General features: G+C 38.1%; 1 protein-coding gene across 2 annotated transcripts in view; it reads left to right on the forward strand.

Annotated features, from left to right (window-relative positions):
* Positions 1–4039, forward strand: part of LOC142436548 (thyrotropin-releasing hormone-degrading ectoenzyme-like) — a 227864-nt gene extending 223825 nt beyond the window's left edge. Inside the window, exons 3-4 of one of the 2 annotated variants that reach the window (XM_075540124.1) lie at positions 589–743; positions 3749–4018. The gene's annotated coding sequence lies outside the window, so the exon portion shown is untranslated. Of the gene's footprint in view, positions 1–588; positions 744–3748 lie in introns of both variants that reach the window. The other variant, XM_075540125.1, reaches the window with a different exon arrangement.
* Positions 4040–12993: the final 8954 nt, after the last annotated feature.

Here is a 12993-nt window from a genome sequence, read left to right on the forward strand (position 1 = left end):
CTACGGGTGCTTCTGCGAATTGGAGCCATCCACGTCATAGGACGCCTCTGATTGGTTAGATGTGAGTAAACAAACATTCAAAGCCCTGCAGTGTCAGCGGGGCTTCAAATGAACAGTGGAGGAACGACAATCGCCCATGAGATGTTACACCTCGCTGGGGTACCACTGACCCGTGCATAAGCCGAACCTCAGTTTTTCAGCACATTTTTTGTGCTTATACACGAGCATATACGGTATTTTCTTTAGAAGACCCAGTGCATTTGACTTTGTGGATGTCTATTGCCTTGGGTTTCTCTACGTTCCTGCAACTTACGAGATCAGTAATAGTGCCAATACTTCCAGCCACCCATATCATTAGGGTTTAAAAAGCAACTGTGATGAATGGATCTGACCATAATTTACAGGGATAGCCTCTATTTCTGCTGTCATACAGACATGACAGGTAGGTTAATTTAGGAAATAAAAAAAGAGTGACCAAAATAGAGCAATACTCCCTTCTAATTAGGATTTCTGAATTTATTTTAGGATACAGGTTTAGAAACTGGTATTTTTATTAAAGTCTTTGGAACTGTTTTATTCTGTTTCTAGATCTTTTAGCTGTGCCTAAGCATCCGTATGCTGCTATGGAGAACTGGGGACTAAGTATTTTTGTGGAACAAAGAATACTACTGGATCCCAGTATGTCATCTATTTCTTATTTGCTGGATGTCACCATGGTCATTGTTCATGAGATATGTCACCAGGTATGAGAAAAAAAAAGATCAGGTGTAAGTATAATGTGCAAACGATTGAGAATGTAGAATGGTTTCAGATACATAGATTAGGAGCTAAAGTATCATCCTTCTAATTAAGTTTTAATTATCCACTGAGGACTGCTTAATTCTTCCTAGAAGATAAGTCATTTTCCCCTGGATGGCAGCACAAACAAAACAAACACACAGTATATTGAAAAAGCAACTCTTATTCCGTTGACTTGAGTCATGAGGCAGCTCTGCCACTCGGCATCCTGTGTAGAGTCCTTCTCGGGCCACTGTTCCTTGTCAGCTCTGCTTTATCCTCTGTGATTATTGGGGTGTGTATATGGTAAATGCAGTGATAGCAATGATTTATTGCATTGCTGCAAGATGCAGCTGAATTTTGTGTACGTGTCAAAATGTGCTTTTGCTGAAATCAATTTGCTATTCCCTTTTCCCCATTACACAGACATTTAGGAAGTCTTTCACTAACTCAGCCGTAGACTCTTTGTTCTCAAATGATTGATATTTTTTGCCTTGGCATGTTTAGAAATTCATATGCAAATTAGTCAACTTTGTAGTGAAGCTAAGATAAAATTAATTTCACTTTGATTTTATACACTTGCTTACAATGAGTGGAAAGAATCGTCGAGCTTTTGCAGGGCTTATGGAATCCTGAATTTATTGAAGGAAAAAAAAACACACCGAAAAACATACGCTCATTCTAGTAAGAAGTAATAATTGCCCTGATTACCACAACTGTGTACAGGCTTTAGCTGAAAACATTAGGCATTTTATCATGCTGCAGTATGATTCTAATTTATCATAATCCACCAAAAATATAATCTATCAAAACTTAAAGAGTGGGGTGCAAAAAGGTTTCAGTGAGAAGTGAAATGCTAAGTACCAATAAATGAACTGGCAAACGATTCTGGAGCTCGGGATCCTTTCCTTAGATATTTGCCTTTTGCAGTGAAGTTGTGATGGAGAGATGCTGGTACCGGCATCCTGGTCACGTTGGGGATGTGCGCCTCTTTATCTGAGGTGCCATTGCTCAGATATCCAGGGCTTCTCTTTCATGGGGGAGAATCTAGTTTTCACCTAAGCATAAAATTCTTTGCAGGAAAAAGCACTTTTTCCTTGAATGTTCCTATGAATGACAAATTAGAAGCATTAACAAAGCACAAACTCCCTACCGTCAAGTCTACTCTAACTCGCTGAGCAGAACTGCCCCTGCTTCCAAGTCTGTACATCTTTACAGGGGTCGAGAGCCCCATCTTTCTCACCTGGAGTGTGCCAACTGCTGACCTTGGAGTTAACCACCCAGCGTGTAACTCACTTTGCCCCTGGAGCTCCTGGTTAGAAGCATAGTTCTGTAGCGGTAAGGCCGCACTGCTAATGCTTCAGTGGCTCATTAAACTGGATTCCCTTTATTCGATAGTCTACATAACTTCCTTGTGATCATTTAGTGGTGCTGTGCTATTTACTGTGAAAGAACAAACCAGAAAATAGGAGACACCTCCAAAAATGTTCAACTATTACTGCTACTTATATTTTATGCCATTCTGCCATTCTTCATTCCCGCTAAATACTCATGTTCCTGTGATTCTTACAATAGACGTATTTTAAAGGTAAAACGTGCATTTTTAAAAGTAAACATTATTTTTAAAAACTTTATATTTTGTGATCAAGAACTTTAGGGTACTCTCTTACTTTATTTTCTTAGAGATCTTCTTGGGTAAATGATACTTACTTTTGGATAGTGGAATGTTCAGTCATCGCAGTCTTTATTGTGACTCTTAATGACTGTTTATAACCCGCCTCTTCCTTGCTCCTGTGGAATGCTCCTGGCTCGCCTGGCCTACGGCATTGTTGCCCCGTTGGCTTTTTTGTTTCCTAAACAGTTCTTTTCTACCACAGTGATGGCACCAACCATTACATCTGCCTGGAATCTTCTTCCCCATGGCTTTCTCATGGCTGGTTCCTTCTGTCATTAAAGTCTGAGCTCACATGTCACCTAGTTAGAGGGATCTTTTTTTTGGTTTTATTTTCCAATCTAAAGGGACCTTCTCCCCTGATCATATTTTATCGTGCTTTATCACAATCTGAAACGATAGGGTTCATGTGCTTCTTTATTTTTGCCTTTCTCATTTCACACCATCCCCAATAAAATGTCAGCTGTCTGAATTTTCACTGCTGGATTGCAAAATCTTTAGGATAATTCATGGAATATATACATATATATATTTTCCAGCAATAAAAAGCACATACATATATATGTATACTTTTGAAAAATGAAAGATATTTATTTACCCTTTTGTTGAACTATTAAAGGGACTCAGAATAATGCATCATGATTTGATCAGAGGCCAGAGAAATTGCAGTATTTTTCTTGAAGGGACATGGAGGAATGTTATGCCTCAGTTGCTCATTATAATAATATCATGTAGAATTGGGTGTGGAGCACCTTAATATTCCTTCATTCCGGCACACAGCTGGTGTCTCCTGTGAATATTTCTTGCCACTGGAAGGTGATGCTTTGGTACCTTCTGTGATGAGTTGTTCACTATCTCTGGAGACAGTAGTTTCTATCTTCAGGCGTCTTTCAGCAGACATCTACTAACCAGAACTTTCATCCATTGGTTCTGGTTCACCCTTTGTGGGACCACCAGAAACAATCCTTCTTCTCATCCACATAAGAGACCTTCAGCTATTCGAGGACAACTGTCATTGACTTTTTTTTTCTCATTTGTACTTTTTTCTTCAGATTAACTATTCTTTTTGTGTTTCTTGATAATTTTTCTTATCCTTCTTTGAAATATATGTGTATTTGACAAGTATAACGAAGCAGTTGAATAAATCAATACAGTCTTGCCACACATATTTTAAGATCATAAAATCAATGGGGAATGACTCCAGTTATGATGATTACAGTTTGATATATTTAATTTTAGATGAAATAATTCTGGACCATATTGTAAGTATATCTGTATCAATTCATTTTGTCACGACAGTGGTTTGGTGACCTTGTGACGCCTGTTTGGTGGGAAGACTTGTGGCTGAAGGAAGGCTTTGCTCACTACTTTGAATTTGTTGGCACAGACTATCTGTACCCCGGCTGGAACATGGTAAGTGCACTCTTCCAGAGTCAGATGGAAGCCCAGTGCCAGGCTGAGCTGGTGTTGCTTCAGGCTATTGGTACGGTCCAACATGCTTGAAAATACAAGCGATGCATGAAAAATATACATATCTAGTAATAAAGGAACCAGTTATAGAAATGATAGTGATATAAAAAGTTACCTTGTATTAGCAATGAAATAGCAATTTGTTTATTATACATTGATTTTGAAATAGTACATCTTATCCAAGTGGAAATATTTAACATTGTGGTATTTGATAATACAGATAAAACATCCTTCACAACAGAGAAGGTAGAAGTAATTGATAAGTGATATTTTCAATGTATACTGTATTTCAGTATGTGGCTATGTGAGACCTTACTATTTCTTGCATGTGATGAAACAAACAAAACATAGCTGAAGTATTTGGTGCATTGTGCTCAGATATTTATGTAACATAACAGTAAGCTTAAATCATGTAAGTATGCGTTCACTTTACTTATGAAGAACAGTGTAAATTTTGCTCAGACTCCAGCAAGGTACTTACACATTTGAACCTGAAGTCGAGTTGGTTGTTTTTTATGTAGTGATGTTCAAGCACATTTGTAAGAAAAATGGGGAGATAATGTGGTTTGTATATTCCTTATTTTGTAAGTTTTCCCATCTTATATAAGCTTCCATTAATATTATTAATATTAACATTAAGTGTGCTTATATCAAGTAAAAGGATTTTAAATTGCACCCTGGATATATGGAGGTTTGCCATTTAACATTTTAATTTATTGTAAGTAGTAATGTGTAAAAATTTCTAAGTACAGAAATTTAACCAACTTAAAAAGATAGAATTTTATCTGTGATACATCATAAGTGATATAGTTTTTATACCTTTTTAGATATTATAAACTAAGATGAATAGGTGATTATCTAATTTCAAGTCATTATTCCAAGTGTGATATTCAGATAATGTAAACCAAGGGGAAATCTGGAATATGAAAGTCATGTTGCAACTTCTTTACCATTAATTCAACTAACTCATGCTGATTAAATAATGTGACCTTACACATTCCTCAGAGGAAATGCTGCAATGGTAATTCCCTTTTGATATCTTTTAATTATGTTCCTTTAGTTTTGCCCATGTCTTCTAAAAGCAAGGTGTTTACTTTGAATAAATGTATGTTTACTTAGATTTGTATAGCTGGGTGTACACATAAAGAATTTTGTTAAAATCTTATAAGAATTATTTTATTATGATACTGGTGGTAATTAAAAATTCTTCATATATATGCAAAAATATCAATAATCACAAGAAATATTATTTTATGTATTCTTTAACAAAAATGAAATATTATAACTTAAATGTTTAAGGATATTGAAACATTAACAGAAGTACCTTTTGGTTTTTTGATGACTTTTAACCAACTTTGCTTATACTTTTCATTTAATTTTTATTGTGCTGTGGATTATTACTGATTTAAAATTTCATTATGTTTCAATATTAAAAGATGTCCTTATTACAAATGATATGTTAATCATACTGATAAAGGTTTTTCTTTTTTTGTTGGTTTCGCTTCATTAAGAAATAAAACTTGTCCATTCATAATTATGAAAAAGATGAGTACCTCTTAGATTAAAAATAATGAACAGAATTACACATGCCATCCTTGATAATCATTGAACAGTAAGATTAAGGTTAAATAACTGAATTTGTTTTTGAGAAATTTTTGAAAGAAAATATTTCTTCATCATTTCCCATTGTTATCAACATAGGTCACTGATAACATTCTTTTGTAAGGGGTATTTAAAAAATCATGTCTCAATAACATAAGTGAGACTTTGCCCTTCTTAGAATACAGGTCAAGCAATGAAAGAGCAGAAACCTGTGGTGATCAAGATATCAGCTATATGTCTTTGAAATCTACATTTTATCATTAAGAACTGGACACCATTACAGTGAGATGGAAAACTTCCTTATAAAACTAAGGACATTTATTCATGAGAAATAACAAGTCCTATGATGATAATTCTGCATTCCTATTATAAAAATTAAAATACGTTCCTTTTTGATGACACTTTTTTTCAGTAGCTTGCCTTATTTGGTTTATAGAGAGCTCCCAATGTATTAAACACACACAATCTGTAAGAAGGAGCCCTAAATAAATGGACTTTTTAGATACTATTATCTCCTTTTAGAGAAAGTCTTAAGTTAGCCATATAAAAAAGAGAGAGTACTAAGTGGGTTCACGGCTGTACCAGCAATATTTTACATAATGGCATCAGCAAAAGAGAGAAAGAAATACGCAGAGGAATAGGAGAGACAGCTGCGTCAGCAGTAACTCATACTGTTGTGAGAGGCACAAAAGCTTCGCTAGAAATGCACGGCTTAGGCTTCACAAGTGCTGAGACTAAAATAGAAAAACCAAAAGTCAGGCCCATGTCAGGAATAAAAAAATTAGGAAGCTGACCTCTTTTACTTTTAATTTCAAAACAATACTTTAATTCTTTTTAGGCATGAAGGCTCATGCCTTGAAATTCGATTTAAATTTATTAAAGAGGTTTCTTTGGTCTATCTACCTTCTGTAGAGTATCGGTAAAGTAGCTTCAAATTATTTTGTATTCTTAATAAAGCTTCCATATTGATCGAGGCTAGTATATAGTTGCTTTGTCTGCTTAACTATTAGAGAAATCTGACGATGTGTGTGTGTTTTCAGAGCCCATTTATAACATAGAAATAATTAGTTTTTACAGTTGTAACACAACATGTGTGACTATTTGGTTCATAAACAAAGAAGTCAACTTTGGATATTTCATGAAATATGATTTAAGGTGGGCCAATGAATGGGAGACATTCTCTAAGTATTTGTACCTCACTGGCTCACGCTTATCATTTGAAAAATTGGACTCTGTTACTGATGTACTAAGCTCACTGTTTGTTTGCTTGTTTGTTGTGAAGATAAAAAGACTTATGAGCCTTTGAAATGTTTGAATTTCTAAACAAATGTGAGCAAGCAACCTGGACCTGGAAAATGAATGCTCCATTAGAACCGTGCATCGATTTTATAGAGAGAATTCGCTAACATTTCCAACCTTAGTAGACCACTCTGACACTCTATAGATTTATATCAATTATGTTTAGATTACAAAATAATTTCTATCAACTTTATATCAGGACTCAATCTCACCAAATCAATTCTTCTCTCTACTGGCAACAGAAACTACTGTACTCTATAGGAATATAAGCCTTAGATAATGTTTCATTCATCAAAGAGAATTGTCAAGATCATTAGAAGCAACTTCCTTAGCTCAGGGCTAAGGGTACATTTCAAGGGGCAAGTGGTCTTTTTGTTTGACATTATTTTATCAGAGTTGGCTGTTAGTGACAACTTTATTGGATGGATCAATTTATGGTTTGCTGTTGATAGCAGCTGTATTAAATCTTATTGTTTCCTCAAAGGATGAAAAAGAAAGACTAAAACAACATGTGATTGCTAGTCTTCAAGGGGTCTTTATCATTTGAAACTGAAAGAGGCTATGAAAAGATGCACAAATAAAGGCTGTGACTAACTCTTTGTTCATAGATCCGATGCTGATGCACGTTACATCAGAGGCCTGTGCATATTAGATAGTCTTTCATTGTAATTAGGATAGTCCATGTTTTTCTGTTGTCAGTGTGTCCTTGAGTCTCCTGAAGGTGGCATTGTAAAGGAATGCTTCTACAATGACAGTCATTTTACTTGGGCCTATGTTCTTTTATTACATGAATTGGCATGGTACAGAGCCTTATCCAATAATAAGGTTGAGTTTTACACTCATTAAGGTCTGCAGACTGGCTATTCTTCCTCGATTTTGACAGAGACAAATTGGCAGAGTGACAAATAATGTCGAATCATGAAGTTCACTTCATGGTGCTTACTGCTTAGGACATTACAAAATATATATATATGTATTAAACCCTTGCTAATTGTCCTCAGTGATTTCTAATGTGGGCAAAAGTAAGAGAATAAAAATGAATGGTGCCAGTAGAGTCAGTTTCTTTGTAATGTGCACCAACAAAGGAAACTTTAATAGGCATGACAATAAATTTACACTCACCTTTTAAGTAATTTTATTTTCATTAAAAAAGAAGTAAAGAAAATTATTGGCAAACATAAATAGGCATAAACAAACTTATTGAGTTCATGTTTTTCTAGTTTAAATGTAGAGATATAATTCTTGTGAGCAATAATACGCACTCTGTTGAATATTTGGCAAGTGGGGAATAGAAAATTAGAAAGCTTGGTTAACATTTCATTTGTTCTGTTGTTTGGTCCTGAAATCTTATTGATGTAGGGAATACTTCCGTAATCTTCGCACAGTTTCTTAGTGTATATCCTGGCAATAGCTGGCACATGATTGCTGTTGCATGTAATTTATCATTCAATATCTACTTGTTCACCAGAGCTGTGGGATGAGAGACACGGTGTTTGTGAAATGTTTATTTTAGAAGTTTACATTAGAAGTATAGAATACCAAGTACAGTTTTCTATATAGTTGTGCCTATCTATTGTGATCAGAACCCACATTATACTTTAATCCTAAAAAAAAACAGTCAATTCGAAAGTGATTCAATCCTTTGCTACTTTTGGGGATATTTTATTTTCAAATGACAAATACGTACATAGCACATACATAAATGTGAAAGCTTCAAAGTCTTCTCAGAGCTAGTGCCAGAGTCTGTAGTCATGTTGATTCTGTTCAGAAGCCTAAGAGTGGAATTTGCATAGAAAGAATTGAGGAAAGTTAGAGAACTTGCCTGGATCTCTTGAGGTCAGTCTCCCAAATGTGGGAATGAGTTTTCCCCTTACAACTTTTCTCCCCTCTCCCATTTGGAAGCAATTATTTAACCACTGAAAATAGGTATTTCATTTTAAAGAATAGGAAAAATAAGACAATAAGTATTCTCCCCCTTTGAGAGGCATCAGGGATCCATAAGTCCCTATTCTGTAAGAAAAGTTTGCTTTTTCGGAGCGTTAGTGGACAGTTTTCGGCGTTGGTGGATAATGGACCTGTAACAAAAACAAAGGAAGTAAACCAGGGCGTACTAGCTGTGCTGAGAACAGCAGCTAATGCCATGAAAGGAAGCTATGTAGCGGAGGTGCTTTAGCCGGATTCACAGTAAACGCAGAGGGAATCCCAAGGTGCATGTGTCCAACACAGCGAGGGTTACACCAGGACTCAGAAAGTGTACAAATAAGAACAATTCAAAGGATTCTTAGTGTTTGGAAGCAGGACCAAGGGTCAGATTCTAACTAATGGTAATAATAGATATTAAGAATTTCATGAAAGAACTTACAGTTATCAAAGAAACAGTTTAAGCAGGTGCCTGTTATAATAAAGAGCATGGGGGGGGTGGTCATATTTGACCTCTGGTTTTCTTACTGCCCAGAGTCAGACATGCCTCCCAACATGGTCCATCCTCTTTCTCCCACTGTGTTAAGCTGAGTTGTCTAGAGAAGCAAATCCAGTGACTCGTATGTGAGATCCAGGCCCACATCTGGATGCGTCTTAAGGGGCAGTTGTGTGATTGAGGGGTAAATTAGAGAGACACGGGGCAAGGCATGCATGGGCTCACCTTTTCCATTGGAGATCAGACCCAGATGAGGCAGTACTGTACCTTCTCCAGCCTTACATAATTTCGGGCAAAGAAGCCACAGTAAGCACATACATAATAGGAAGTCGTTATATTTAGAGACATACGTGTAACAAGAGGAGGACGAGCTAGGGGTATACATACACTAGAAAGGGGAGATCCTAAAGGCATACATGTGACAGGACGGCGCATACATAACAAGATGAGTAGATGCTAGAGTCAAGATGGCAGCCGAACCTTAGTCATCTCTGAGCTGGCTTGACCACAGGTGTCTTTGAACTCTTCTCCAGGGGAACAATTTATGATCCTTACAAAAGGGAGCGGACCCTATTCTTAGCATGGGACCGACATTAGGGTCTGATTGCTTTTGATGGCAGACAACCTTCAGGCAGATCGCTTTCAAGCAGTTGACTTTCAAGCATATATTATAATAACAAGCATGTGCATGCAAGCTCCTTAAGATTGACATTATTATGGGAGCGTCCTGGGGAATAACTTTTACTTATGAAACTGACAGGAATGTATCTCCAACCCATGAATGTGAAGGTGTCTCTCGAAGGGAGCCCCAGCCTCCCAGACTCCTTAATACATAATCATAGAAAATTTATTCGTGAATACTCTCTTCCCGGTTCTGTTTCCCACACATATATGTATAAGAAAGAGCTTATATCAACAAGTAATCTTATGTTGTCAAAAGAAGGCATGCCACCCAAGTCCAACTTCAGTCCATAACTGAGATTGTAGTTTATAAGTCCCTCATCATACTCACATAGGTTCATACTGGTGACACAGAATGGTGAAAATCACAGGCTGCTGGAAGCAGAGTTGTGTGGATCCAAGGTTGCTGGAAACATCAGGGTGCCAATAGTCCTCAGGGTAAAGCGGCCCATATGGGGCCACCTTTGGAGGTAGACGCAGCAGCCCAGGGAACTCCTAAAGAGGAGGAAGGCCAAGTGATGAGAGGGAGGCAGTTTTCAGAGCCCCTTACTCATACAAAAGGCCACATCGCCAACGAGGTATCATAACTGACATTTGATAGGTCAGACTCCACCCCTAGTTCAGAGTGTATAGTTGGCATAAAATAATCCAATCACCACAGGCCATCACTTGTCAATTTGACACCTTTACAGATGTTTTTAGCCATAAATAATTTCAAAACAGAGATAACATTGACTTTATTTGTACCTAATATGATACAACTAACAGAGGTACTACTGAAAATACACCAGCCCTACTTAAGCCCTTGTGGTAGTTACATAATCTGGTGCCAATTTTGGACCTGCCAGGACTAAGAGTGAAGGCGTACAGTCTAGTCTGGCAATCAGGTCGCAGCCAGTGAGGCCTCTGTGTGGGCATGGCCTTCTGAGAATTCTGGGAATTCTGATATTTTCCTCCTTAGAGACGGGAGACATTTTTCCTCCCTCTCCTCACTCCCTCGGAAATGCTCTACTGAAAAGGCTGACTCCCTGGGGGACATCCCTGAGGAGAAGTCACATGGACCTACTTGATGCAGCCCTGGGTGCTGGGGAAGCCCTGTGAAGACCCCTGCCAGCGCTGAGATGCTTGCAGTGCCACCGGATTCATACGACTTCCCACCTACTGGCTTATGATCTTCCTGTCCCTGCATTGGTTTCATCTGAAGAGCAATTTATATATTGGTATCACACATATGGGCTAATGCCAGACTTATGGACTTGATCTGGACTGGGCTATAATGTTTTCTCAATATTTAACTGCTCTTGTATGTAAACCTCATATGCATATGCATGTTTGTGAATTTGCTTCTCTAGTCTACCTGGACTAACACAGCCTTATATTCTATAGGTGAATTAAGCAAAACTATCCTCTGCCTAATGATTACAGCTTTCTGACACCCACACCTCAATTCCATAATCCTATTCATATGTTCCCCCACCTCTGACACTTTGTAAGCCAGCCACTTCATGCCTTTATCTCCCCTATTTTGGGAACTCTGCTTCTAAACTGCCTATTTCTCTGGTGCTCTAGTGCTCAGAGTAAACAAGCTTGATCTTTGATGTGAGGAATATTCCTTCCAGTGGAAACCTTATGAATTTTCAAACAGAAGGGAAGTCAAGTCGACATTGGTCTTCCATCCAGTCAGCAGGCAAAGTGAACCAGCTCACAAGGTCAAATCACTTCTCTTCATCTGGTTGAGTTCTGGTCACTTCAGTACTAGCCATTCCTAGCTAGGTCAGTGGGTACACAGTAAGCTACGGAGTTCCCCACAGAACTCCCTCTTCTTCAGAACAATGGCCCTTCACAAAGTCTCTACAACTCTAGCTCCATAGCACTGTCATGCCATCAACATAGACTTTGCAAAAACTCTTCAAACTTCAGTTTTATCTGTTTCATCTGGCCTCTAAGTCTTGTACACCAAGTCTAAAGTATCAGTGTCCAAACTCAACATGTCTCTCTGTTGCTGCATTTCCTCCACTTCAATTCACCAAGTGGATCCAGGTGGTCACCTAGCAAGCATTTTTGGCTGCCCACAGATGCTTTGTGACCTTCAATCCTAGAGGGAGCTTTTCTTCCTGGTTCCCAGCTTAGGCACAAGCTGCTGGAGCACAATTCAAAAAGGCAAAGACACCTGTTTTTCTTGTCTCCCAGCAATTGTCTCTCTTTGTAATTCTTTCAAAATGCAAACCAGTTGCCACTCAAAGCACTGAGTGGGGCTTAGCTTTGCTAAACCTTCCATGCAAGCCATTCCTAATTCCCATTTCACAGATCCAACTGTACAAGAAGCCAGTGAGCTTAGAAAGTCTCTGTGATCATTAAATTCAACCTTCATTTCTGCCAAATATTATGTCAATAAGTAGGGAAAACAACATAATCCCAGTACAGTCACATCTTAAACATAATTCTTAAAGCAGTCAAATCCAATACTTTCTTAGTTAACTGTCTGATTCAGATACAATAAGACCATAGGCCTCAGGCAAGACCAAACCAGGCTTGGGCCTTCTGTCACTATAGAAAAGTCCTAGAAGAATATTTGCCCCCTGAACACAAATTTAACATCCTCTGCACTTATTTTCACCATTACAGTAGAAATAACCAAGTCCAGCTTATAAGAATCAAAAATGTCACTTCCCATGTCCTTGATAGATAACAGCCAAGCAAAGCACGTGGCTATATCCGACTTTCTCCAGCTGTCCCAGGAAGAAAAATCCAATCCCATAAGGCAGAGGTCAGAGAATCTCCGCTGTGCATCTTATGATTTATGGTCCCATGACTGGACCATAATGAGTTAGGCTGGGTGTTCTAGAGAACAAACCCAGTGAAACTCATTTCTGTGTAAGAAAGAATTGTATCTCAAGTAATTGTATCCCGGCACAGTTGAACTCCAGTCCATGATGCCGGTCCATAAGTCCCTCTTCAGACTCACGTAACTTCAAGCTGCTGCTGCAGGCTGGTGCAGCAGAAAGATCACAGGCAGGTGGGTGCGGAGGCGCATGAGCCCATGGGAGCTGCAAACACGGCAGTGCCCGTCACCTCT

Source organism: Tenrec ecaudatus, unplaced genomic scaffold (genome assembly GCF_050624435.1).
Source record: "Tenrec ecaudatus isolate mTenEca1 unplaced genomic scaffold, mTenEca1.hap1 Scaffold_392, whole genome shotgun sequence".
NCBI lineage: Eukaryota > Metazoa > Chordata > Mammalia > Afrosoricida > Tenrecidae > Tenrec > Tenrec ecaudatus.